The sequence below is a fragment of the Capra hircus genome, chromosome 26 (assembly GCF_001704415.2).
Source record: "Capra hircus breed San Clemente chromosome 26, ASM170441v1, whole genome shotgun sequence".
NCBI lineage: Eukaryota > Metazoa > Chordata > Mammalia > Artiodactyla > Bovidae > Capra > Capra hircus.
The window spans coordinates 21,331,198-21,358,236 of NC_030833.1; the positions used below are offsets into that span (position 1 = coordinate 21,331,198).

Consider the following 27,039-nt stretch of genomic DNA (forward strand, 5'->3'; position numbering starts at 1 on the left):
AAGGGTAACTAGTAGTTTCTTTTCAAATGCTAATTCAAGCCACTATTCAGTGGCACTGAGGGGTTGAAAAGATTTTACTCAGGTCCCAGAAGAAAAAATATTAATACCAGAATTGCCATGGCTTAGAAGAGAGTCAGCATCTTCACCATATGGAGCCCTAAGGAAGCATGTTTAAAGGGAAGTAAGTAGTAGATTCTAGTTTCTCTTAACCCTGAACAATTCTAAGCATAAAGATTTCTGCTGCTGGGTGATATCCAAAACAACTTAGTTTTAGGACTCCTTCTCTTTAAAACTAACCAATCCTATTACACAGTCATGTTTTCTACCGCTTCAGAACAATATGACAGCACAAACCAGTTTGAACTCCACTGGCGGGAAAAACAGTCTTTCAACAATGTTCTTTGAATTGAAAATGAGGCAGAAAACATATTTTAAAAAATATTATAAAACTTAACACTATGGGTTTTCCTCTGGATATGCAGATTAGAAACAAGATATCAAACATAAAGTTCTAGCTTTAAAAATCTCATCTAAATATTTATGCAGTAACTATCTAGTATGTATGTTTAAAGAAAGTAGGTTCAAGACACAATTAGATGAAACATTTTGGAATGATGGCTTTGAACTTTTAAAAAATGGCAATCTAAAATAAGAAATATATTTTATATTGTAATCACATACAAATACATGAATGTATAACTGAAACAAATTCAGGACATGATGCTAATACTTTCCCTTACTATGTGGTATATTCTGATATTTTCTATCTTAATCTCTTCCTTTAAAAAAATGCTGGTCAAATTTATTCATGATCTACTATTAAGCTGTAATCTACAGTTTGAAAAACACTGCCCTAGGCACTCTAAGTCATGGTTGGATAAGAAATAGAAAGGAAAAGAGTGTGTGTGAGAGAGAGGAGGGAGGGAGACGGGGGATGAATATGTGCTAGAGAGATGGAAGGGAATAAGAAGTGATTCCTTGATTTTTTTAACAATAATATTTATGGCAGATTATGGAAATGAGATACTAGTGCTTTGAGGGATAACTAAATTTTCCTGCATTTGAACACTTAGAAAGTATTGTCCCTGTTATTTAATAACAGGGTTTTTTTTCCTTCATTTTTTCTTGACTCACAGCTACTTCCACTTCATTTTCTGGGATCTCTCTGCTTATGTTTGTAGTCCCCACAAGGACAGAGTACTCCACAGCAGCGGCTGAACTGAATTATTTTACTATATCACAACTCCTTCCAAATCAATCTGGTTTGTGTTACTTTCAGGCTGGGAACGGTAAAAACAATACTATGAAGTTATTACTTATGAAAAGTCTTTCCAAACTTGAAATTCTTGGTACTTTTAACAGCTTTCTCCAGAATATAAGCAAAAAGATGGGTGTACTTTTCAAGTACCAGGCCCATTGTTTTGTATTTAAAACAATCAAATATATGCCAAGACTTCAAAGCAGCATATTTGGTTAACAACAACAATAACAAATGCTGGTTTATTTAGTTTTTCCTGATGAAAGTTACTATAAAATTGTGAACGTATTTAAAGTTCTAGAAAACAACTTAGACTTTGCATAAACTATGACAAGCCACATCAGATCCACCAGTGAAGTTTTTATTCATTTTACACTGTAAAATACATGAACTACTTTCAACTGCTAGCCAAAATTTTATACACAAATGACATGGAAATTGATAGATATGGAAAACTGAACTAGAAGTAGATAAAAGCCAAGAAAAAAGAAAAGCTATTGAGTGGCACTGAGTAATAGATGGCACTTTCTAAATGCCCAAATGGAAGAAGATTTAATTAGCCCATGAAGTATTGTGATCTTATTGCTATAATGGCTACTGATTCTGAGAGCTCTCTTGGAGTATTTCAGACTAGAATCAAGGAACACATTTTATTGATAAGAGGAAACTACATGCAGAAGTGATGAGCAATTTTTCTAAAGCTACAGTGCGGGAAGTATCAGATACTGCTATAAAATTATACTAAATTAGTAATACTAATTTATTAGTATTACCATATCACTCACAGATAGCCCCATTGTCAAAATTTATGCCTCAAATGAAATATAAGAAAAAAACAAGGCCCACCATACACAAGTATTTTATAAATAGTATTGACTGAGAGGAATAGGCTATAAGGAAAGCCTAAAAATCCTAGCGCTTGTAAATGGACTTAATGTTATGATTGCCTGTCTAGCATGCACAGGAAAGCAGATGCACAAATGGGGTAGCTGCACAGTGGTGCTCTGCATGACTGAAACGACCTAACACATTTTCTTTAAGTAACTAGACTTTTAAAAATTAAGAAGTATCACTAACGTATTACTAGGAAATTAAGGATCTGTCTTTTTCACTTTAATTCTTTACAGGCTTTGAAGGAAAAATTAAGAGAACAGCCAGTCCAAATCTCTAGTTTTCTAGATTAGATAACTAATGAAAGAGGTCTTCATTCAGAGAAATGCCCAAGATTATACACCTAACACCATCAGGGTGATCTAAGTTCTCCTAGCTCTTTTGCAACACAATATTGCTTCCTCATTAGTTGGCCTTCTTTTCTATCAGTACTCAGCAACCCAGATAAATAAGATACATAAGAACAAGGAGTATTAGGAGATGGGCAGACCAAAAAGTTTAATAAGATAGGCAAAGATGAGTAGTATCATAAAATATCACAGAACATTCCATACAATTTTGATTTTCAAAGAAAGAAGAACTAATTAACACACGCGGGGTAAGGTCCTTAAACTGGCTCAAGTCTGTATGAAAACTCCACCACCTGGGCAATGATTAATATTTTGGAAGTTGTAATTGTTACCTAGCAGACAACTGTTATGTCTTAATTAGAATTATCAGAATGACATTGACTGTGCCCTGGGTTAACAATAAATTATGTTCAGGTTTACATTTGTATCTCTAAAGTTAATTTAACATCACTTGAAAAAGATTTGAGGGTCTTTAACTGTGTTCAGTTCAGTTCAGTTGCTCAGTCCTGTCCAACTTTTTGCGATCCCAGGGAGTGCAGCATGGACTCCCTGTCCATCACCAACTCCCGGAATTTACTTAAACTCATGTCCATTGAGTCAGTGATGCCATCCAACCATCTCATCTGATGTATAATGAAACAAATCCACCCTCGGAAAAAAATTACGTTGGCAGTAATTTCACTGTATAGAGTAAAAAAAAAACCCTTGAGATTTAGCAATTTGTCTTGGACTACCAAACAAGGAATTAACTCACAGTTATAGATCTTAATTAGGTGTGGAACAGTGAACCAAAAAAGATGGAACAGCTCAAAGGGCTTTATTTCCTAGAACTATATACAGCTATTACAAACTTAAATACTGTCTTTCTTTACTGGGCACCTGAATATATATTCTAGAATTACAATACTCAGCTTCAAAACAAAAATGATAAATATTCTCAAAGTAGTAAAGTAAAAAAGTCTTGTATGGCTACCAAACTGGTATAAATTTAATTTTCTGTGGCCTATTGCCAGAATCCTAAAATTGATCCAAATCATTCTTAAATTTCTGAATCCTTTTTCTGTTCTTCTGAAATAACTTCTATTGCTGTTGTTTAGTCACTAAGTTGTGTCCAACTCCTTTGAGACTCCATGAACTGTAGCCTGCCAGGCTCCTCTGTCCACAGGGTTTTCCAGGCAAGAATACTGGTGTGGGTTTCCATTCCCTTCTCCAGGGGATCTTCCTGACCCAGGGACTGAATTGGTGTCTCCTGCATTGGCAGGAGGATTCTTCGTCAGTGAGCCACCTGGGAAACCTTACTTCTGTTGAGTATCAGTTCAGTTGCTCAGTCGTGTCCGACTCTTTGCGACCCCATGAATCGCAGCATGCCAGGCCTCCCTGTCCATCACCAACTCCCGGAGTTCACTCAGATTCACATTCATCGAGTTGTTGAGTATACCTTTAATATAAAACTATAAACTCTAATGGCTCAGATGTTAAAGCGTCTGCCTCCAATGTGGGAGACCTGGGTTTGATCCCTGGGTTGGGAAGATCCCCTGGAGAAGGAAATGGTAACCCACTCCAGTATTCTTGCCTGGAGAATCCCATGGACAGAGAAGCCTGGTAGGCTACAGTCCACGGGGTCGCAAAGAGTTGGACACGACCGAGCGACTTCACTTTCACTTTTCACTTTCATAAACTCTTAAGCTTCAACACAAAAGTCTAGGGATCTACAGGTGATCAGCAAAAGATACTACTGATTTGAGCCTGAGTTAAAAATTCAACTTAACTCAAAAAACTAAAACAGAATACCATATGATCCAGCAATTCCAATTCTGGGTATATATCCAGAAAAACAAAACACTAATTGAAAAGATACATGCACTCCAACGTTCACAAAGCAGCACTATTTATACACACAAGATTCAGAAGCAACCCAAGTGCCAGACAAATGAATAAAGAAGATGTGGTGCATATATATACAATGAAATATTACTCAGGCACGAGAAAAAAAATAATTCTACCATTTGCAGCAATATGGATGGATCTAGAGAATATCATGCTTAGTGAAATAAGTCAGAGAAAGACAACTACTGTACAACATCACTTATACGTGCAACCTAAAGAAAAAAGTACATGCAAAACAGACAGACTCATACACGTAGAAAACAAACCAGTGGTTACCAAAGAGGGAGAGAGGAGGAGGGGAGCAAATCAGGGGAGTGGAGTTAAGAGATGACAATCTACTGTGTATAAAACAGACAAACAACAAGGATATATTGTACAGCACAGGGAATTTTAGTCATATCTTATAATAACTTTTAGTGAAGTATAATCTGTAAAAATAGGGAATCACTATGTTGCATACCTGAAATTAGTATTGTAAATTAACTGCATCAATTAAAAAAAAACCCTATCTTAAAGTCAAGGAAAACAATGCCAACAATAATAAAACAAACTAATAACAGTAACAACAACCCTTCATGTTTCTAAGGGTCTTGTACTTAATGAAAACTGACAGCTGGCTCAGCATACATTAAAAAAAACCGACAAAAGAAAGGTATCAATTGGAGAGCACAGCTATGGGAGTGTTTTGGCTTCAAACTGTTTTACAAATAAATGTAATACTCCTAATTAAGATAAACTATTTTAGCAAACATGAAACATACATCCTGTGTTTGAATAACTGGAACACAGTAGTAGTTCTATATAACCATAATACATGTTGTTCAAGTAGGTCCTTGCTGGGTTACACTGAGCAGGGTGATTCAAAGACTAAAGACATTCACTGTTGGACAAACAAAATGAATCTACTTTCTTTCTCACTAAGGTATTAACAGTTGATGAAGAATATTTCATTGATCAACATTACCTGTTTCAAGGAACAGTGACCTGGTCGTCTGTATTTAAAGAGTAGGGGCTGTGGAAAAGAGAGAAAGCCACTTGCTTAGACATTGCTAGGACTGGAAAAAATGTTCATCACTAAACTGAAAAAAACCTCATTATAAATAGGTCAAATTGACCAGTTCTAATGGGCATGCAAGGGACAGAGTTACAAACTTGAAGACATGAACCAAAAGTTCAAAAGAAGTGTAATTTCTTGAAGCCTAAACTTAAATCACTTTTTAGGCTTAGCTCAAATTGCTCCCAACATGAATCATTTGAAAAAACAAATATAAAACTTATTTTTAAAATATATATATATATATATATATATATATTCCTGTAAAATGATGAGTAAAACAACCAGAGAGAGAGGAACTCTCTCAAGTGTCTTACAGAATTCAAAAACACATGGCCTCGGTGCCTCTACCCTCCTTTCTACAAAATATGATGAACGTTTTGTATCTATCCCTTCAGTCATCATTTGTCTTCAACATGAAGTGTATTTGGAAATGGTTAGGAAAAAACTAAAAGGTAGATTTTTTTTTCCCTAAGACAAAGTTGACAGAGACTAGTGGATTGATTACTCAAATGTGCCTCTAAGACATTTAGTTTCTGTTATTAAGTCCCCTGGTATCAGTGAAAATTTTTAAATTGAGATCCAGGAAACTATCCAAAACCTGACAGCTCATGATAAATGAGAGGTTTTAAAAAGTGGAATCACTGGAGATTATGATTTTTAAAGAAAGAGGCACTGCTCTCAGTTTCTGGAGATACCTTAAACCTTTGGCTCTCCTATTTAGTCCTGGAAAAAAGCTTTTAAAAAAAATTTATTCGTGCAGCACTGAGCTTGAAAAATTTAAAGTTGCCACTTTTGACATTTTCTTGAGAGGAATGTTTGAGGAAAATTCACTCTTACCTATTTTTGCATATCTCCTCTGAAACCTCAGGAAAATTTTTCCAAAGTGAGTATCAGAATACAAGTTATATACAAAACTTAACTCCCTCAAATTCCAACCTTATATATACCTTTTTTTTAAAAAATTCTGAACTCAAGAAATTCTAGCTCCTCATTCTGAAGAAATGCAAATGGTCCTACAAAAGTTCATTACAGTATTGAAAACAAGTTGAATTTGCAAAATAAAACATTCACCCAAAAGGCTGATCTAGAAAACTGAGTTGTTATTGTAGATGGTGCTTCTAATGTCCACTCCTAATGTCATCATTGTGACCAGCAAAGATAGGAGGAAGGCTGATACAGAAAGTATGAGGCAAAGTTTCTTATTTTAAAAATTGAAAGGAAAATACACAGAAAATGTTAAAGAACCCAAGGTATGAGTTAGTTCCAAGAATTCATTTTGTTCTACTATTTCAGGTATCTCATTTCTGGATTTTATGATTATAAATTATAAAATACAGCTGTAAAAAGTCAATCCAAAAGCTGTAGGTAACTCAATACATAGTTCCTGCAAAGAAATCTGATTTGAAGAAGTTCCTCCCACCAGATTTTGGATGGTAAGTAGGATTTCAAGATCATCACAACCTCATCTGTTTTCTTTCTATGGAAAGTCCAAGACTGACTCAGGAAAATGTAATTTATTAAGCACAGGTAATAGTGGGGCTTCCCAGGTGGCTCAGTGGTAAGGAATCCACCTGCCAATGTAGGAGATGCATTCGGTTCGATCGGGTTCAAACCCTGGGTCAAGAAGATTCCCCTGGAGGAGGAAACCCACAGCAGTATTCTTGCCTGGGAAATCGCATGGACAGGGGAGCCTGGTGAGCTGCAGTCCATGAGGTCGCAAAGAGTCAAACAAGACTGCAGCGACTGAACACACACATACACACATACATACAAACTACTTGAAAATCATTTCCAAAAATACTGGTCATAACCTGTCATTCAGAACTCTGATAATGGTTTTAAGTGGAAGTCCATGAAAAGAGATGTTTATCAACCACAAAAAATTTAAAAAAAATTTTAAATCTATTTTTGTGGACTATTATTTTCAAATGAATTATGCTTTAAATCTAAAATTTTTTACCACATACTGTACTGGGTTGAATAGTATCCCCTAAAATTCATATCATTACCTAAGACTGTGACTTTATTTGAAAATAAGGTCTTAATTTGTAATCAAATTAAAATGAGGTCATAAAGATTAGTGTCTTTATAAGAAAACACTGAGCTGTGGACACAAAGACACACAAGGGAAAAAGCCATGTGACGATGGAGGCGCAGACTGAACTGAGGCAGCCACAAACCTAGGAACCCCAAGGACTGCCAGCAGCTACCAAAGGCTAGACGAGAGACACAAAACGGATCTTCCCTCAGAGCCACCGCAAGAAACCGACCCTGCTGACACCCTAATTTTGGACTTCTGGGCTCAAGAACTGTATGAGAATAAATTTCTCTTGTTTTCAGCTACTCATTTTGTGGTACTTTGTTATGGTAGCCCTAGGAAACTAACATACCTACTGTTCCAATGGAATTTCCATCCCAATAACAGCTATTTTAGGAGGCATTTTACCATCACAACAGTGGGGGAGGATAGCACACCTTTGCAAAATCAAAGCCAGCTCTTTAGGAATGACAGAAATCAAAATAGCAAGCCAAATGACATCATTTGGTATAAGTAAGGGCAATGCAACATAAATGTCTTCCACGATGGCGTGATTTTCGCAAACTATCACAATGTTAGACCGAGAGACACCGATCCCAAGAAAATCTGAAGCAAAAAGATAAGAATGTTCCTGTTATATCAGATTCTGAACAGAAATTTCTTCATGAAGACGCACAATGAACATCAACCACAAGTGAAAGATGCAGTGGGCTCTACTGGTTCCATCACAGCTGAAACAGTTAACGCAGTTAACAAGTTATAAAACATTTCAGTCTGATGGAATGTCTTTTCATTAAGCAAGAGTGAATTTAAAAAGGCACTCACTCACTTTTATCAGGTTTCCTGTCATGTGTACATACAAGCTGCATTTCTGCCCTTCTCCCCACAATAGGGATCACTAAACCCTAACCTGCAGATTCAGCCTCATGCCAGGCTTTGGGGGCCCACAGGATTACAAGAAACCTTAAGAAACTAGTTGAGCAGCTCAGCATCAGGTTAGACCTGCTGCTGCTGCTCCCACTCTTGATGTTTGACTTTTACTTTAGCAATACTTTTATCTGATGATTATTAATAATCAAACTCTGCTCTCTCCTAGCCATTCCACTCACTCGAAAATGAAAGTGTTAGTTGTTCAGTTGGGTCCAACTCTTTGCCACCCCATAGACTGTAGCCCGCCAGGCTCCTCTGTCCATGGAATTCTCCAGGCAAGAATACTGGAGTGGCTTGCCATTCTCTTCTCCAAGGGATCTTCCTGACCCAGGGACTGAACCTGGGTTTACCTGCATTGCTGGCAGATCCTTTACCATTTGAACCACCAGGGAATCCCTTTCTTGCTTTTCTATCAGGTAACTCCAAAATACTTTCAAAAGTATTCTAAGTATTTCTAACGACCCTCTTTCCCAGATTTTAGTCTTAGACCCGTCTATCAGTTTCTACTGTTCCCTGAGGTAACCTAATAGCACAAATCTTGACTTTTAGCAGGGGACTGCTGATGCCATGCAGACTTCCCCGGTTTTAATTCCCATCCAGACTTCTACCAATGGCCACCCTTTCCAAATCACCCTGTTCCTATGCTCTGCCTACAGGCCAGGGTTTGAAACCTACTGTCCAACCTCCCTTACACCAACAATCTTACACCTGGGCTTTTTCCGACTGCCTGTTGTGAGGAATCTGTCCTGTCCTCAAGGGTCTTGCCTGGATTCCAAATCTTTGTCAAGCATTCAGCCATTCCAACTCTGTTACTAACACAATCCTTCTTAGTAATTTAGCTTTTGCATTTTCCCATTAAACAAATCACACCAGAATTTTTAAAAACAATTTTTGAATGTTTTTATGAGGAGAGAGGTAATGGCTAGCATCTTGTATTACCTAACATTGTTTTAAGAATGTGGCATGTTTTAACTCATTTAATCCTCGTAATAACCTTAGGCAGGCAGGTGCTATTACCACACTCAGTTTACAAACAAAGAAACAGCATATTGAAGTTACATGTCCAAGATCACGCACCAATGGGCATGTAGCTATGATATAAATTCAAGCATATGGGCTCCAGAACCTACACTATGTTGCATCTTGACCTTCTACTATACCTGTCCCCATCACTAAACTTCAGGGTTTTCAGATTTTGAGTCATTTCAAATTTATACCTGGTTAAGCTCCTTTGGTAAATGTTTCCAACTCCTCCTCTATCTACTCAGCTCCAAATCCAAGTCCCCACCTCTAGTGTGAACTCTTTGATAAGATATATGTTTTCATAGATTGTATTTTCTTACACTCAAATTTACCAGAATGTAAAAGCATGAAGTACAGAGTGTGACTCTCAGGAATTTGATTATCAAGTCAATAATAAACAAGTAAAATCCCTCAGTCAATCAACTAAATTTTATCTTCTGCAAAGTATAATCTAAAACTGTGACTGTGAGCTTTAGAAAGAGGTGAGGGGAGTCCTCTGGGTCCTAATGTCTAGATTACATGCGCTTCATTATTCCATCTAGAACTGCGTTAGACATATACTGCCACATAGGCTTGTAGGTTCATTTAAAGAGGTCTAGACTCTGACCTGGTATAAAATAAGACTCAGCCTTGAGAAGTAAGCCTAGTCAGTATTAGTAAGAATCCTGAAAATGTGTGTGCACACAGTTTGGTATTTTATGACAATTCATAGAAGAGAAAAAGAGACTGAGATTCACAGCTGGAAACAGAGTCTTAATAAAAAGTTTAAAAAGTAATGTTAGAGAAGGTCTAAAAAATCTAATGCCAAATTCAGGGGAAAAGAGAAAACCTTAAAACAACATCTTTAATTTATGGAGGCAAGCTTATGAAAAACAAGAGGCTGAAAAATACCTTTGTAAGGATAACAGAAACAACCAGCATTTATAAATCTAAATGACAACTCCTCCAAGAAAGAAATACTGCCTTCCCTAATATTATCTAATTACAACCAAAAGAAGAAGAGCATCTCTAGAATTTAAAGGTGTTAAGAGTATTATTACAAAAGTACTACCCCCTCATGTTCTCCATAAGAAGAAACAGGTCCCAGGAGAGACTGTGACTTGCCCAAGTCCCTCAATTTATCTGACTCAAGATTTTTCACCTTATCTAGAGCAGCATATGATATAAAGAATGCTGATCACATGATCTCTCAATGTAAGAGAAGATTTAAATATGAACGACATTTAAAAAATTATTTTAACTAAAGGTTCTGGCAATAAACTAATTTTAAAAGCTGCTGCTGCTGCTGCTACGTCGCTTCAGTCGTGTCTGACTCTTGTCAGTTTTAAAAGCTACTGTACATTAAATGTTAACTTTCATGAAAAAGAAAAATCACCTAGTGCCTCAAGCACCAGTTTCTTGAGTTTAAGGGGTTTGTAGGTATGTATCCAGGGTTAAAAACACACAAAACAGACTTTCTTGGTGTGTGCTTTCGTAAGAATTTAGAGTCATTTATACCTTTTTTTAGATAATGAGAACACTTCTTTTTTAAACTTTCAAAGTAATTCACTAGGGAGAATATATTTTAAGACTCAGCTTTTTGTGCCCACTCATACATGCCTGAAGGGTCTGCTTAAATTGCTCGCTATAATTTACATTCAAGCTTGGAGTAGGATTCTTGTTTTTCTGATGCTTACAAAGACTAGACTCACAGTTTAGTTCTATAGAGCCTATTTAGCTGGATTTAAAGCCTACTGTCAAATAAAAAGCAATCTTCATGGCGCTTAGTAACTTAAGTAGCTCTCCAGAGTTAGTAAATACTTTGTGTCTACTTTTTATCTCTACTGTCAGGGAACGGTTTTCCATAAAGTTGTAAAGTATTATTCTAAACATCTAAAAGGTAATATGGATACTACAATCCTTTGGGTTCACGGTTACATCTGAGTAACACAAAGTTACCTACCATAATTTTCCAAACATACCATTTTCTTAGTCATTCCCTCAAGTTTTGCTTTTTTTTTTTTTTTTTTTTTAAAGCATCCTGGAGTCCCATCTATAAAAAAGAAATTATTCAGAATCAGGCTTGGGATTTCTAAAATTCAGGCTCTGAAAACAGGATGGAAAAAGCTTTAGGATCCCTCACAGATTTAGAGGAAAATGATGACTCTCCCAAACAAAAGACATTTCCCTAACTGATGCTCTGATCACATTATTTCTCACACACTTGGAAAGTTTTCCCTGCTCATCTCCATCCAGTCAAATCTTAATCTACACCTTGCGGTCTATTAGAAAACCAGCTCCTTCCATGATGGCTTCCTCAGTCTCCTCCATCAGAATTAGCCTCCCTACTCCCCCCCTCCCCTTAGTATTCCCAAAGCACTTTATCATAGCCTGTGTTGCTTTTGAATTGTTTTATGTCTGTTTGATCCAGTAACTGGGCCAACATCTTTTTCCTTTCTTCACTGTCCACTTACATTTACTCAGTAAGGGTTTATTAAACTGAGTGAGGTGAGTAGGGCTACTGACTTATAATATCCCATTCTCCAGTAAACTAGGGCAGAGAATCTAGAGCAACTCTTGAAAACTGGGCGAATCACAGTTTGATCCGAATGGCCAGGCACCCAAGACGGCTGAGGTAATGAAACGTGTGAAAGGTCTGTAGCAGAGTGAAAAGTAATCACACAAAAATGTGAAGGTATAAAAAGAGCAATTAAAAAAAACCTATACCTAACCACTGTGTTCTGAGGCCAGATACAAATAATGCTACAAACTATCATCTTAATATAACCAAAAAAACTACTTATCCACTAATCCAGCTGTTAGATAAAGAGTATAAAGAGATATAAAGCACAGATAGGTCCTGCCCTTGAAGACTTTTTTAGTTTAACTGAGAATCAAAATTCTCTGTCGACTACATGGAAAGATACTGACAGCACAAGCTAGTTTATGACAAATGCCAAAGGAAAGATAAATAAAAATAAGATATCTAAGAGTTGAGATGAAGCATGTATGTAGTATTTGTATGATGGCATTTTATGTTTTTATGTCAGCATGAAACAAAGGCAATTTGAGGGGAAACAGGACACCGCCGTGGTGTCACTCTGCGTATGCTGTAGTACCATTCTGTATGTTGTGTAAAACAAGAAGCAGTGAACAAAGCAAAAAGGTGATGTGTGTATATGAGAAAAATTAATTGTACGATATCATTCCAGTACATCCCGTTGTACGTTTTAGTCTTGTTTCCTTTCTCTTCCATATTGATCAGAGGATGAGAACTGTACTGTTTCCTGCTAGTTATCCATATTAGAGAAGAAATTTTAAAAAAAGAGAGTACTAGAAGGAAACAGGAAAGAACACGTGAATTGCAATTGTCAAAAAAAACAAAAACAAAAACAAAAACAAAAACCTAGCCTAGCTGGCCTTATTTGTGAAGCACAATTGCTTATGGAAGGTTTTTTTTTTTTTTTCACATTTTCTTTGTATAAAATTTGTATTAAGTATCTTTTTTGATGATGGTATTTCTTTGTGACTGAGCCAATGGACTCACATGGTATGCTCTTTTGGGTTCCCCACCCCGTAATTTTTTCTGATTCGTCACCTTTTTTTAATTAAACTGTTTTGGAAAAATACAAAAGTAAATAAGATATCTAAGAGTTGTTGAGGACTGCTGATAAACAGAATTCTGGATCAAGACAGTAAGGGAAGGTTTCAGTGAGGAGGTAAGGTCTGAATTTCATGATGTATAAAGTGAGGCGGTTTGAAATAGATGACCTCCAGCCAACCTTCTAAATCTGAAATTTTATTGTAGTCTTATCACATAATTATAGTAGTGTCTTGATACTAACTCACCACCCCCTGAATGGAGTTTTCTTCTTAATCATTCATTATAAAATTAACAGCTTTTGAAGGCTTGATATTTTGTGAGAGAACTTGAGTTGGAGGCTTTTTTCTTTATACCAGTTTCTTGGTATGGCTTCCAAAATTCAAAACAGGCTTTTAAATGGACATTTTTCATACCCTCAAAAACATAGCTGAAATAATTTATTCTTCTCTCTCTGCCGATAGGAAGTGCGTAGAGTAAACCTGCAAAAGTTCACCTCCATTATTAAAGCACTTTTTTCTTCTTTGTTCTTTTTAACTGTCATGGCTTTTGTACCCAGCAGTTACTGACGGTCAAACATATTCTGAAGCCTGGCCAAAGTTTTTTTTTTTTAGGGTAACACTCAAAACAAAGCAAATATTGGCTTAGTTATGACACTTGTTGTTCTAATACATTAATAGCCTATTGTCCACTGTGGTTGTCTCAACAAGATAATACATTGAAAAACAGCGTTTCCTGATAGGAAGTGAATTCCCACTGTGTGTCACAGGACCCTGGCCAAAAGCTGGGCTCCAAAGGAGAAAAAGCAGTCCCTTCTGGGATTTCATACATAACAGACCAGAGTAATGATTAGACTATTTCTCTCTTGTTTAAAAAGCTTTCTGCTTCAGCTCAAACGAAAATCTACTTGACTGATTTTGCTATCCTGGGACTATTTTTCTACTACGATTTCAAATGTTTTAGACAAAGTTTGTTCAACATCCTGTAGGCAGAAGTATCCTGTATATTTCTAAACTCTGGAGAATTTCCTTAGTTGTAAATGCCACAATGGATGAAGTAACTTGACAAGGGTATTGCGATATGTCATCAAGACATGGTGTAGCCAGTTTCTAGTTTCATACAAGCAACTGTTTAAGCCATTATAAAATACAAGGTACAATAAGTGCAACAATAGGCAAAAATGAGGGCTCAATTAATCCACGTATCACAAATGTGTTTCATTTAGAATTTGATTAGTGGGACACTGATGTCACCAGCAGACCCACACACAGAAGAGTAACTGACACTACCCTAAGAAGATATTAATACTCCTTATTAAATACCGGAAATATACTTTGTTTTCATCTATTTTCTCAAACTTGAAGAACTTTTTCTGCCCAGTTCTACTTACCAGTGGATACTGGAAAACTGCAACAATGGAAGAAATAACAGTTGTCATTTTAGTAGATTCTGGTGAGCCTGTCTCTGTCACCGGCATTCCCACTATTTAATGCAGTTCTTGGCTCCTAGAAGGTCCTCAATACATTTTGCTAAACTGAACTATGTCAAACAATTGACATGAAAACTAACACGGAATACTAGCATTATCTGGATAACAACCTCTCAGGTTTCAGGGAGGCACACTTATTCAAGGTATGTCAAGCTTTCTGCTAAGAAGCTAGGGTCACCAGCGCGCGCGCATGCGCGCGCACACACACACACACACACACACACACACACACACACACACACAGACTCCTCTACTTTCATGCCAAGAAAATGTCTTCTTATCTCCCTGTTGTAATGATATAAATCAAATGAAGACATTCTTATTCCATTTTGCTTTCAGGATAGCTGTCATTTGACAGAATTATAAGAACTGTGAAATAGGCAATGCTAAACATCCTATTCGAAGAGTTGCTTCATTGGAAAAGACCCTGATGCTGGGAGGGATTGGGGGCAGGAGGAGAAGGAGACGACAGAGGATGAGATGGCTGGATGGCATCACCGACTTGATGCACATGAGTTTGGGTGAACTCTGGGAGTTGGTGATGGTCAGGGAGGCCTGGCGTGCTGTGATTCATGAGATCACAAAGAGTCGGACACAACTGAGCAACTGGACTGAACTGAACTGAAACATCCTACAGATGATACAGCAAAAACTCCTGCTTCTGTTACTTTGTAACTTCGCTGTGTAACTAGATAACTCTGCTGGCAGGATGGGAGTGCACAGTTCACCTCTAAGGCTGCTTCCTCAGCACCAGATCAGAAAACTTCAGCTATGTCAAGCAACATCAATTTTAGCATTCAATGAAACAAGGAGATGGATTAGAGGGCTAGAATGTGAAAACAATTTAAACAAGCGGACTGAAGCCAAGTTTCAAAGCCCTTAGGATTAACTCTGAATGGCTGGATTCATTGAAAATTACAAAGATCCATTTTAAAAACAAACATCACCTCACTCAGAATCTTCTCCTCAAGTATTCAAAAGCTTGATAAAAAGATTTGCTTTTACTTCTGGAAAGGGTTTTATACTTCTGAAAGTGGTTTTTCTTTTTTTAGAAAAGGAGAGTTTATGTAAAATACAGTATATTGTTCAACTTCCCTCTCTCTTTTTTTTTTTTTTTTTTTAAACATTCTTATACTTAAATAGCTTAGACCATATGGCAGGTCAAACAAATTACAGACCACACAATATACACAAAAGATGTTTTTAATTTAAATAACAGAAACTTCATACAATTTGGGTTCTAGAGCTTAAGCCAATATTAAAAAATACTATGTAACTATTAAAATTGGAAGGGACATTAAAACTTATCTGTTTCAATCTGTCATTTTATGGATGGCAAAACTGAAGATCAAGGGGGTTAAGTGACCTAGTTACAATCTTACACTCTAGTTACCAGACTTTGAACCCAATGTTATTTCATTAATCTACTGAAAAATGACTCCCAGGGCAGTTTTAGGCATTCATGATAGTCGGAACAGTGGGGCCTACTTTGGTGTTCTACCCAGAGGAGCAAAAGGTGGTGAGGGTCTTTTCCATTTCCACACAGCACTCTCACCCCTTTCCAATAGCACCTAGGTTCTAGGTTCTGTCCCAAAATGGAGGTAGGAGAGAAGACTGATAGACTAAGTATATCTGATAAGGGAGAAATGGAAATAATCCAGGTATCTATCAAAAGATGAACGCTTAAATAAATGATAGTATATCCATCCATACACTGAAGTACCATACAACCATTAAAAAGAATGAGGTAGATACACAATGGTTTATGTGCAATATAATTTTATTTGGATTTTTAAAAAAGATATCCACTCATATTCATAGAAATTTTCTGGAAACAATAGAGAAGAAAATACCCACCAGGGCACAGGGCTCAAACATCAGGGTGCGAAAGAGACATTTTGTCATGTGTCCTTTATATTGTCTCATCTTTTTTCATGTACATTTTTTAAGGTACAAAACTAATACTTTTTAGAAGGTAACTTCTATTGAGCCCTGGGAAAATTCTGAGGAAAAGAAAGATAGGGTCTATCAAGGCTAATTTGATACTCTGTATCTAATCTACATGACACACAATTTATTTCTCTGGAAAAGACTTTCTAACCCTTTTCATGTCATGGTATGTTAGTTTTCACTAATACAGTAGGCATAAACAAACTCTGTACAGCACACTGGAGGTAAAGAGGAAGGGATTTGATGGCAGCTATATAATAGGGCTAAGGGGGAAAAAAAACATTTTTTCTATACTACATAATAATTACAAGAAAAAAATAAGAGTATGAGATATCACCTACTGACTTTCTGTAACTGTTCTAAATAAAATCTATCTAGAAAAGCTTTTAACTTCAATATTTAACAGCAAACTAGTTGCCAAGTTTTGCTATGGAGCAATGATAAAAGTCCAGGAGTAACTATATTCTCCTAGAGTTCAAAGGGACAGCAGAGGTCATCTAGTTCAGTGAATTGAAACACACTTTTTTTTAAAGTGAATCAGAACAGAAAATACAGCAGTGTGTTTTTTGTGCTAAAAAAAAATTATTTTGGAGATTAAGTGGTATGTATGTTGTTCATGTATTGGGTCATGATACAGAATATATATATTTTTAAAAGACTGAAAGCCACTTACCCAAGGCTATAGAACTAATAACTGTCCACTGAGCAAGCTGCTGCTGCAGCCCAGCTCTGTGCAACCCCATGGACTGCAGCCCGCCAGGCTCCTCTGTCCATGGGATTCTCCAGGAGAGAATACTGGAGTGGGTTGCCATGCCCTCCTCCAGGGGATCTTCCCAACCCAGGGACTGAACCCAGGTCTCCCATATGGCAGGCAGATTCTTTACCATCTGAGCCACCAGGGAAGCCCACATTAAGTATAGGCAACATTTAATAAAATGTCTACACAACACCTGTGGCAAGAGATTCACCAAGTTACAGCTTGAAAATTTGCTTTCTTGTTGAGATGATTTATATATCTAATTTTACTCCTCAGATACTAAATAACAAATTCCCCAAATTTCTGAACATACAGTTTATTTAAAGCAAAGCTTCAGTTCTAACGTCATTTGTAAGAATGTTTCTGGGTTAACATCTAAACATTTTTTTTTCTCAAATCTAATGCATTCCCTTTAGCATCTCTGGAATAGGCATGATTCTTTTACCAAGAGAATGAGAGTATTCTAAGCTGGAAAAGGTCTTAGAGAGCTAACCCAAATTCCTAATTTCACAGATAAACTAGTGTCCAAAGCAAAAGCCTCTTGGTTTCCAGGCTAGTGTTTCTTTCTATGATACCATGCTTTTACTTTATTCTTATATCCTTGTGATGTTAGAAAATAGCTAAACACATTACTACTACCAAAGAGTAGTAATTCAACCAAGAAGCAGCTGAAGCAGGAAATGCGAGGAAATCCAAGTCCAAAAAGGATGACACAATGTCACCCCTGCAAGCTATACAGAAAATCTGTTTCCAACACACAGCTTTAGATTTCAACTAAGGCATATGATTCAACTTGCTTGTATCACATGGGTGTGTCTGCCCCACAAGGGGACACATTGAACCTGCAGGAGAGGAAGACAAGAGTGTAGACATCGCACAGCACAGCCTCTCTTCCACTGTGCCCTCGTAGGTCAGTGCATAGTTCAATACTCACAGGCATTTAAAACCCAACTCCAGACAGAACTCCAGTGTGAGAAAAAGGAAAGTTAGCCCCCATTTGCAAAGAATTATTGCTGAATGTGGCCCTCACTGAATAACAATAAATCTCCTATAGTTCAACTTACCGTTCACGTCACAAACGCTAGAAAGAACACAGAGGCACAGACAAGGCATGGAGCAGAACTTTGGGCTTCAGCCTTCCCCAACTCTTCTGACAAACACCCAATAGCAGGAGGACAAAGCATCATTATGACAGAAATAAAGGCTCTTTAGATGCTGCCTTTTTTTAATTCAATGAACCCACTCTTACACACAAAGTTCACGCCATGATGTCTTGAAATACAGTATTGCCAGATTATGCTATTAATGAGTCCAATATATTCAGTGTAAAACACGACTTTAAGCATTTTACTCTTAATTAGCACATGAGAGACTATCAGTATTTTCCTTAAACAGTCAATGTCATCCCCCCAAACAATTAAGAACAATTCAGTAAACTGTTCGAGAGGGCCAAAAAGCAGACAAGTGAACTAAGAGGGAAAAATTTAGTTGATTGATAAAGCCACAGGCTCCTCCCCAAGAAGAACACTGCACCTTGGTAGCAACTGGCACAAAATTAGCCATCTATCTTATCTCTGCTTCCCCCTAAAGCTGTGAGCTCTCAGGATTACAATGGACAATTTTGTACTTACTTATTAAAAAGAATGGAAGCTGCTGTAATTTTCTTAAGCTGGGTTTTGTGTGGCAACTCTGATGCAACGCTGCCCTAAAAATGAACTTTGTTTTAAACAGTGAGATATCCACACCGTGCGGTTAGAGCAAGGGTGGAGCCCACTCTAGGGGGAAACAACACACCCAGACCGACCTCAGTGAGGGCAAACTGCACGTTAGTGTTGCCACAGCACTCTGCAGTGCCTCAGAGTCAAAATTAATTGGTTAACTGTCTTCAAAGAAACGGGAGAAAATGTAAGGTTTGTAGATCAGCTTTCCTGCCACAGAATGAAACACAGACATTGCTTTTTCGTGAAGAAAGTAAAGATAAAATGCAAGGTAGATCATGCAGCTCAGCCAACAGAATGTTAGGTGGAAGTGGATTACTATAAAGGAAGTCCAACCATGCCAACTTCTAAGTTTAGCAACAGCAGCTTCTGCATATCTCAAGGTGTCAGCAATACTGCTCCAGAACTTGACTTTGGCCTATTTGGCTAAGACAGGGGACCTGAACACGTTCAAGCATTACCTTTCCTTTTCTACCAATGCTCCAGCTCTCCTGGCAATGCAGAAACAAAAAAAGCATTTTCTTACCAACTAATTAGCAAGAGTTGCCATCAAAAGCAAGGGATTTGATTTATGCTTCGATATGATACTGAAATAAATGCATAAAAGGGGAAATTATTTTTGATGAAAACCATTAATATGCACACTGGGCTTTTAAAAAAGTTGCAAGCACTCACTTTTTCAAATAACTCCATGCTTTAATTTTTTCTGATTTATTTCCAAATAAGATATTCAATAGGATGTATATATACTGTCTAAAAACCTTTAACAGTGCTTAAAATTTCAGTTATTGAAACTTATTAAACATGATTATTGTTCAAAATGATTTTAATCAACTACTTTCTGTATGCACATTCAGAGACACAATCAGTTATTATTAACTGAACTCCTATAACCAATGAAATAAAAAAATAGGTTTCTCAATAAAATACCTAAGCATGTAAAAAATAAGCTACATAATCATATATAGAATTTAAAGCAAACAATGGGAAAAGCTCTGGGAGAAGGCTGGGAGAACATTTTTAATGATGCATGCTGTCACATTACCCTGTCCAGTTGCTGCTCCCTCACTTTGGAACAAATCAGTCTGGAGTACTGAAATTTCAATATTTTGAGAGATGGCCTAGAACACTCTCTTTCAGGAGTTAGGTGCTGACTGATCTAACCTTTTGCTGGATTATAAGGTCACTCTTGCCATATGATAAGTCAACCCATTCTAAAATCTTCCTTTCATAGTCCAATGGCCTGATATAATTATTTTTTCATCTGTATATATAATTATGAATCACCTGCCGCCATCCCTTGCTCTTCCCCATCTGACCCCCAAACTGAGCAATGTAAAGGTAGCAGTTAGATATTCTATTTGAGGAGTCCCATCTTGATACTTTTTGGATTTGCACTGTTGGAAATGTCTGGTTTCAAGTCAAATTTCACTTTCACAGCTGCAAAGGAAATGACACGAGAAGAAAAACACAGCCAATACATATCAGCAATTAATTCCATCCACAACTGCCCAGCTGTTTGTGCATGGAAGAATCAGTCTGTTTCCTTTTGGGGCTTTCACCACTGAAAATGGATACTGCACATGCAGAGACACAAGCTGTTTGTAACATGTCAGGAATGTGCACAAGATCACACAGAGTTGAAGAGGCAAAATGAAATCCAGGCTAGTTTTCTTGGGACTTGCCAGTATTATTTCATAGCTTTAAAAAAAAAAAGAAAGAAAGAAAGAAAAGAAAAAGAAATCTTAAGAATACCTCAGAGAGAGAGCAAAATACAGGGAAAAAATTTCTTCCTTCTGAGGATCACCCTACCAATAAGGAGGAAAATTTGCCAATGACATCAGATTTAGTATCAAGGATAGACAGTCTTGATTTATTGGCATAGACAAGGTGTGACATTTTTCAGAATCCACATGCCCCCAGTACGTTAAATCCAGCCAATACTTTCTGGACTACAGAGCTGCTTGCCCAATGTGTAGTTAGTCCTTAAAAAAAAAAAAAATCCTTATAAACGTGAAAGTTGTTGGGAACCAATGCTTTCACCACAGTCATGCAGAAAAGTGAGTTTTTCTGGGTTAGTTCAGACATTATTTGGCACCCAAATACACCTGCCCGTCTCAGGGATTCATGTAAATTTACACATCCAATCTTCCAGGGTAACTCTCATGTAATCAGATTTCTCCTTTCCTCTGCCCATCAGTTTTGTGGGTTTTAAATAAAAATACTCTCTACTGAGTACCAGAGACTCATGTGAAACTCAAGAAGTTTTCTATCCCTCTCTCTCCCTTGCCCTCCAACTCCAATTTTATCTCAAATGTCTGTTTTACTTACATTTTGTAAAATGTCATTTTGTTATACTTTATTTTCAAACATACAGCATGTCAATAACTTGTGTTTTCAGTATGTAAAATGACTTGTGATTAATTACTGTCATGAGAGTTATAGAAAAGAAAAAGACATTTTTAGTACAAAATAATTCAAAACATATTTTACCTATTTAACTATTAGAAAAAAACCTAGGTATCCCATGATTGAATTCATTGTTCCAAGCACCTCCCCTCTCTTCTTTCGCTGCACAAGAGTTCATACACTCCTAATGCCAGTATTTTCAAACACAATTTGGATGGTATACTCAATTAGGGCTTCCCAGGTGGCACAGGGGTAAAGAATCTACCCGCCAATGCTGGAGATACAGGAGATGTGGGTTGGATCCCGGGTCTGGAAAACCCCCTGGAGTAGGAAATGGCAACCCACTGTGGTATTCTTTTCTGGGAAATCCCACGGGCAGAGGAGCCTGGCCAGCTACAGTCCATGGGGTCACAAAGAGTTGGACACAACTGAGTGACTTAACACACGGGGAGAGGCTAAGGCTTAACCAACGAAGAGAGGAAAAGCTCTCTGCTCCAAATAATCTTCAGAATGAAGATGCTCTGAAGTGCCAGAACTCAAACCAGCACAATGAGAAGTTGTCTCCAACTAAAGTGCTGTGAAAGCACGAAGTGTGATTTGTGAAAGAAATATAAAGCATCTCAAACAAGTGCTAGACTGAAAACAAAGCACAAAACCAAAGAACGTTTTTTTCCTTAACAAACCTCATCTGAGGTAGGAAAGGATATATCTGGGGTAGGAAAGGGGAGGAGAAGAAAAGTTTATCCTTTGGCTGCTGGTGACACTAGCTTCTAGAAATATGGTGTAACTATTACTGACTCAAAACAGCCACAGAGATGAGCTTTGTTTGGCAAGCTTAAGCTCTGAGGGACACTCAGACTAGTCTGAAATGTTTAAGGGCAGGAACCTGCCCCACCTACAAGATTGGCTAAGGAAAGCAAAGATCTCCCTGAGTTGTTTAAATCAGGTCACTTAAACTCATGACAGTCTAACTAGAGCCTTGGGTGATACAAGACCATTCAAATGAGGAGGCTGGAGATATGAAATCTTGTCAGCTCATTTTTAAAGTGATTTTTCTCCTCACGAATTTATTGTATTTAATACTAATATATATGTATTTATTTTATTCTTAAAACTTTTACATAGATAGCAAATTAGAAAGAACTTTACAGTGAGCGCCATACATGCACTAGCTAGATTCTATCATTAACACTGTACTATACTTTATCACATATGTCTTCAACTACCCATTTCTCTTTCCATTCATTAATATAGCTTACCTTTTATGCATTTTACAGTAAAGTACAGGCAATTGTACACTTTCTGTGCAAATAAAAGTGTACAGATGAAGCACAAATTGAAATCAAGATTGCCAGGAGAAATATCAATAACCTCAGATATGCAGATGACACTACCCTCATGGCAGAAAGCAAAGAACTAAAGAGCCTCTTGATGAAAGTGAAAGAGGAGAGTGAAAAAGTTGGCTTAAAACTCAACATTCAGAAAACTAAGGCATCCGGTTCCATCAGTTCATGGCAAATAGATGGGAAAACAGTGGAAACAGTGACAGACTTTATTTTGGGGGCTCCAAAATCACTGCAGATGGTGACTGCAGCCATGAAATTAAAAGACGCTTGCTCCTTGGAAGAAAAGTTACCCTCTGAGCCACCAGGGAAGCCTGACCAACCTAGACAGCTTCTTAAAAAGCAGAGGTATTACATTGCCAACAAAAGTCCATCTAGTCAAGGCTACGTTTTTCCAGTAATCATGTATGGATGTGAGAGTTGGACTATGAAGAAAGCTGAGCGCCAAAGAATTGATGCTTTAGAACTGTGGTGCTGGAGAAGACTCTTGAAAGTCCCTTGAACTGCAAGGAGATCCAACCAGTCCATTCTGAAGGAGATCAGTCCTAGGTGTTCATTGAAGGCACTGATGCTGAAGCTGAAGCTCCAATTCTTTGGCCACCTGATGTGAAGAACTGACTCATTTGAAAAGACCCTGATGCTGGGAAAGATTGAAGGTGGGAGGAGAAGGGGACGACAGAGAATGAGATGGTTGGATGGCATCACCGACTCGATGGACATGAGTTTGAGTAAACTCTGGGAGTTGGTGATGGACAGGGAGGCTTGCTGTGCTGCAGTCCATGGGGTTGCAAAGAGTTGGAAACAACTGAGTGACTGAACTGAACTGTATGCTTACTCTAAATACTTCAGCAGGCGTATCAGTAGCTAGAGTTCAGTGTTTATCACTTTTTTTCTTTTGGTACAAAATGTACATACAGTGAAGTTGCAGAAACATGTAAGTGTACACCTGTAACCCCAATTCCTGTCTAGATATGGAACATTTTCTTTACCCCAGAAAACCTGTCATGTCTTTTCCTAGGCAATCTCCTTCTCCCACATTCCCAGAGGCAATCACTGTTTTTATTTCAAAAGTGATTTTAAACAATTCCAAGTAGCCATGTCTGCAACCTGGAGATCAGAACATTCTCTACTACATCACGTAACTTATCCTTGGCTGAACAAAATGATCAGAGATGACCCAAACAGATGGAAGGAGCTTAGGAAGAGATCGTAAGGTTAAAAGGAAGTGTCGATTCATCTGCTCCAATTACTCAATTGCTTGGGTGAAGGAAATAAAACTTAGAAAGTTTTGGCTGCCTGTACCAGTCATCCAACTGCTCAGCAATTTACTGGGTGGACCTAGTCTAAAGCTCTTTGGCTGCAGCTCCACATTTTAAGGGTGAAGAGAACAGAAACTTTGGAGATAACACTAGTTCGGAGGAAGAGTTCAACCACTTAACGGCTACATATCTTAAACAAATTTTTCAGTTTCAGTTTTTTTAAACATCTTTGAGTTTCAGTTTTCTCATCTGTTAAATGAGGAAAATCTTGGTTCATAAAGTTGTATGGATTAAAAGAGACCCCCGTTGTAAAGTGCCTGGCATACAGTAAACGATTAAAGGGAAGAAACACAGACAGCAAGTGGAGGGAAAATTGACAGTACGAAGTTCAGTTCAACAACATGCACTTTCCACACATTGCTTCTAAGTGCGTGTGCTACCCCACCTCTACATTCGCTCTCACTTTGCATATATATGCAAAGAAAATAACGCGAGCACTGCCGCAAGCAGGTTTTCACATCTGAAAAAAAGGCTCTTCCTTTTCTTTTGCCTTCCTAGTGGCTATATGTACCTTACATTTTTACCTGTCTTTGTATAAACAGCTCCTTTTGCCTGAAATGATCTTTCTTTTATCCACCAAATGAGAGGTCTAGCTAAAAGCTAACCTACTTTTCCGATCTTATCAAACAAATTTAAAATTCCTTCACGTGGGTTTGGGTTTCCATAACGCTTAAAGTAATAGCATTACAGAACTCCCCCTACCAGCTGGCTGCTTCCCTGTGTTTTCCCCTCCTTGAATGAGAGCACCTCTCTATCCCAAAACCTAGCACAGAGCTTAGCACATTGAAACTATCCATGAGTATCTGCTGAATGGACATGCCTGGGTAAATGGGTACTTGGTATGATCAAAGAAGTGAAACAACTAAGGCTGAACACTCACCAAAAAAGGAAAGCAAAGTGCCAGAAAAATGGGGGGTGGGAGTGGGGGCCGGGAGATAATCATAGGGCATATGAAAAGGGACAAAATTTTTAAAAGATTAAAAGCCAAGCATGTATAAACTTCTGCGTTTTAAGAAAAGTGAGAGGGAGGTGGGAGGGGTTTCAGAATGGGGAACACGTGTACACCGGTGGCAGATTCATGTTGATGTATGGCAAAACCAATACAATATTGTAAAGTAATTAGCCTCTAATTAAAATAAATAAATTTAAATTTTTAAAAAGATTAAAAAAGAAAAGTGACTGCCACCAAGCAGCTGAAGTGCCACCAGAATAATTCAGGCTGTTGTGTGCTTTATATACTTATCTCATGTACCACCCACAACAATCCGATCAGGCTCCTTTTATAGATGAGAATATCGAGACTCAAGGAGGTTAAGCAAATAAAGTCATACAATCAATGGCAATGGAGATAAAAAGCAGAGTGGTGATTTTTCATTACAAGTCATTTTCACATAAGACAGTTTTACACACAGCATGGGGAGGCTCTGCGATAAAGAAAACCGAGACGTTAAGGGGCAACCAAACAGTACAAGAGATTCAACAGAAGGAGCAAAGGCCTCGACAAAGAACAAACCACAGCTGAGGCAGTAAGAGGTGTGTGAGCTCTACGTAGGAGTTATCTTCACAGAACAGTCTGCCACCCAGAGTAAGTCAGAGATGGCCCTGGAATGTGTGGGAGTGCTAAAGAGGAGCTCTTATTCTCGGCATGGCCCTTCTTCCCCAAACTAACTGTTCTCAGAAGTGATCATACAGCATAGATAACCTTGGTTAAAATGGAGACCGTGGTGTTCAGGTACCGAGGAACAAAACTGTTTATTCACTTTCACTCAACATCCTACCTCCTTCTGAGAATTTAAAATGCTCTGAGTCAGGAAAGGGTCCTGACTAGACAGGTTCCTTATAATATTAGAAACAGCTTGAGGGTTTAAACATGGGGGATAGTTCAACACATATTACGTTCAACAAATATGAATTAAGAGTTTGGGATTAAAACATACATATATATACAATATATAAAATAGGTAAACAACAAGGACGTACTATAGCACAGGGAACTATACTCAATATTTTATAATCTAAGGGAAAAGAATCTGAAAAAGAATAGATATAGATATATGTATAACTGATTTACTCTGGGGAAACAGTGGAAACAGTGTCAGGCTTTCTTTTTTGGGCTCCAAAATCACTGCAGACGGTGACTGTAGCCATGAAATTAAAAGACACTTACTCCTTGGAAGAAAAGTTATGATCAACCTAGATAGCATATTCAAAAGCAGAGACATTACTTTGCCAACAAAGGTCCGTCTAGTCAAGGCTATGGTTTTTCCTGTGGTCATGTATGGATGTGAGAGTTGGACTGTGAAGAAAGCTGAGTGCCGAAGAATTGATGCTTTTGAACTGTGGTGTTGGAGAAGACTCTTGAGAGTCCCTTGGACTGCAAGGAGATCCAACCAGTCCATTCTGAAGGAGATCAGCCCTGGGATTTCTTTGCAGGGAATGATGCTGAAGCTGAAACTCCAGTACTCTGGCCACCTCATGCGAAGAGTTGACTCATTGGAAAAGACTGATTCTGGGAGGGATTGGGGGCAGAAGGAGAAGGGGACGACAGAGGATGAGAAGGCTGGATGGCATCACTGACTCAATGGATGTGAGTCTGAGTGAACTCCGGGAGATGGTGATGGACAGGGAGGCCTGGCGTGCTGCGATTCATGGGGTTGCAAAGAGTCAGACACGACTGAGCGACTGAACTGAACTGAACACATGAAACTAACGTGACATTGTACATCAACTTTTTAAAAAAGAGATAATGATGGCCTCCTCAAGTTGGTGAAATGAACTCATCTGTGGGCATCTCTGACTACATTCCATTATTTCTCCTTTAGGAATACCCTAGTTTTGCCTCCCTTTCAAAGATGGATTTATGAAGGAAAGCCTCCAGCCTAAAGGTTAAAGCCACAAGTCCCTGTGGCGCATTCCCAATGCAGCACTCATTACACCGACTCACAATGGTCTGTTCACTGACATGTTCTCACATGTGCTGTGAGAAACAGCAAGGCAAGCTGCTCCAGGACCTAACACAGCCAAATTTAAAAAATATGAA

General features: G+C 37.9%; 1 protein-coding gene across 6 annotated transcripts in view; it reads right to left on the minus strand.

The window, feature by feature from the left end:
* Nucleotides 1–27,039, minus strand: part of ADD3 (adducin 3) — a 129,519-nt gene that overhangs the window by 40,173 nt on the left and 62,307 nt on the right. For 3 of the 6 annotated variants that reach the window (XM_005698462.3, XM_013975263.2, XM_018041404.1), the window contains exon 2: nt 5,351–5,398. The exons of the other annotated variants lie outside the window; for them this stretch is intronic. The gene's annotated coding sequence lies outside the window, so the exon portion shown is untranslated. The remainder of the gene's footprint in view (nt 1–5,350; nt 5,399–27,039) is intronic. 6 annotated transcript variants of the gene reach the window in all.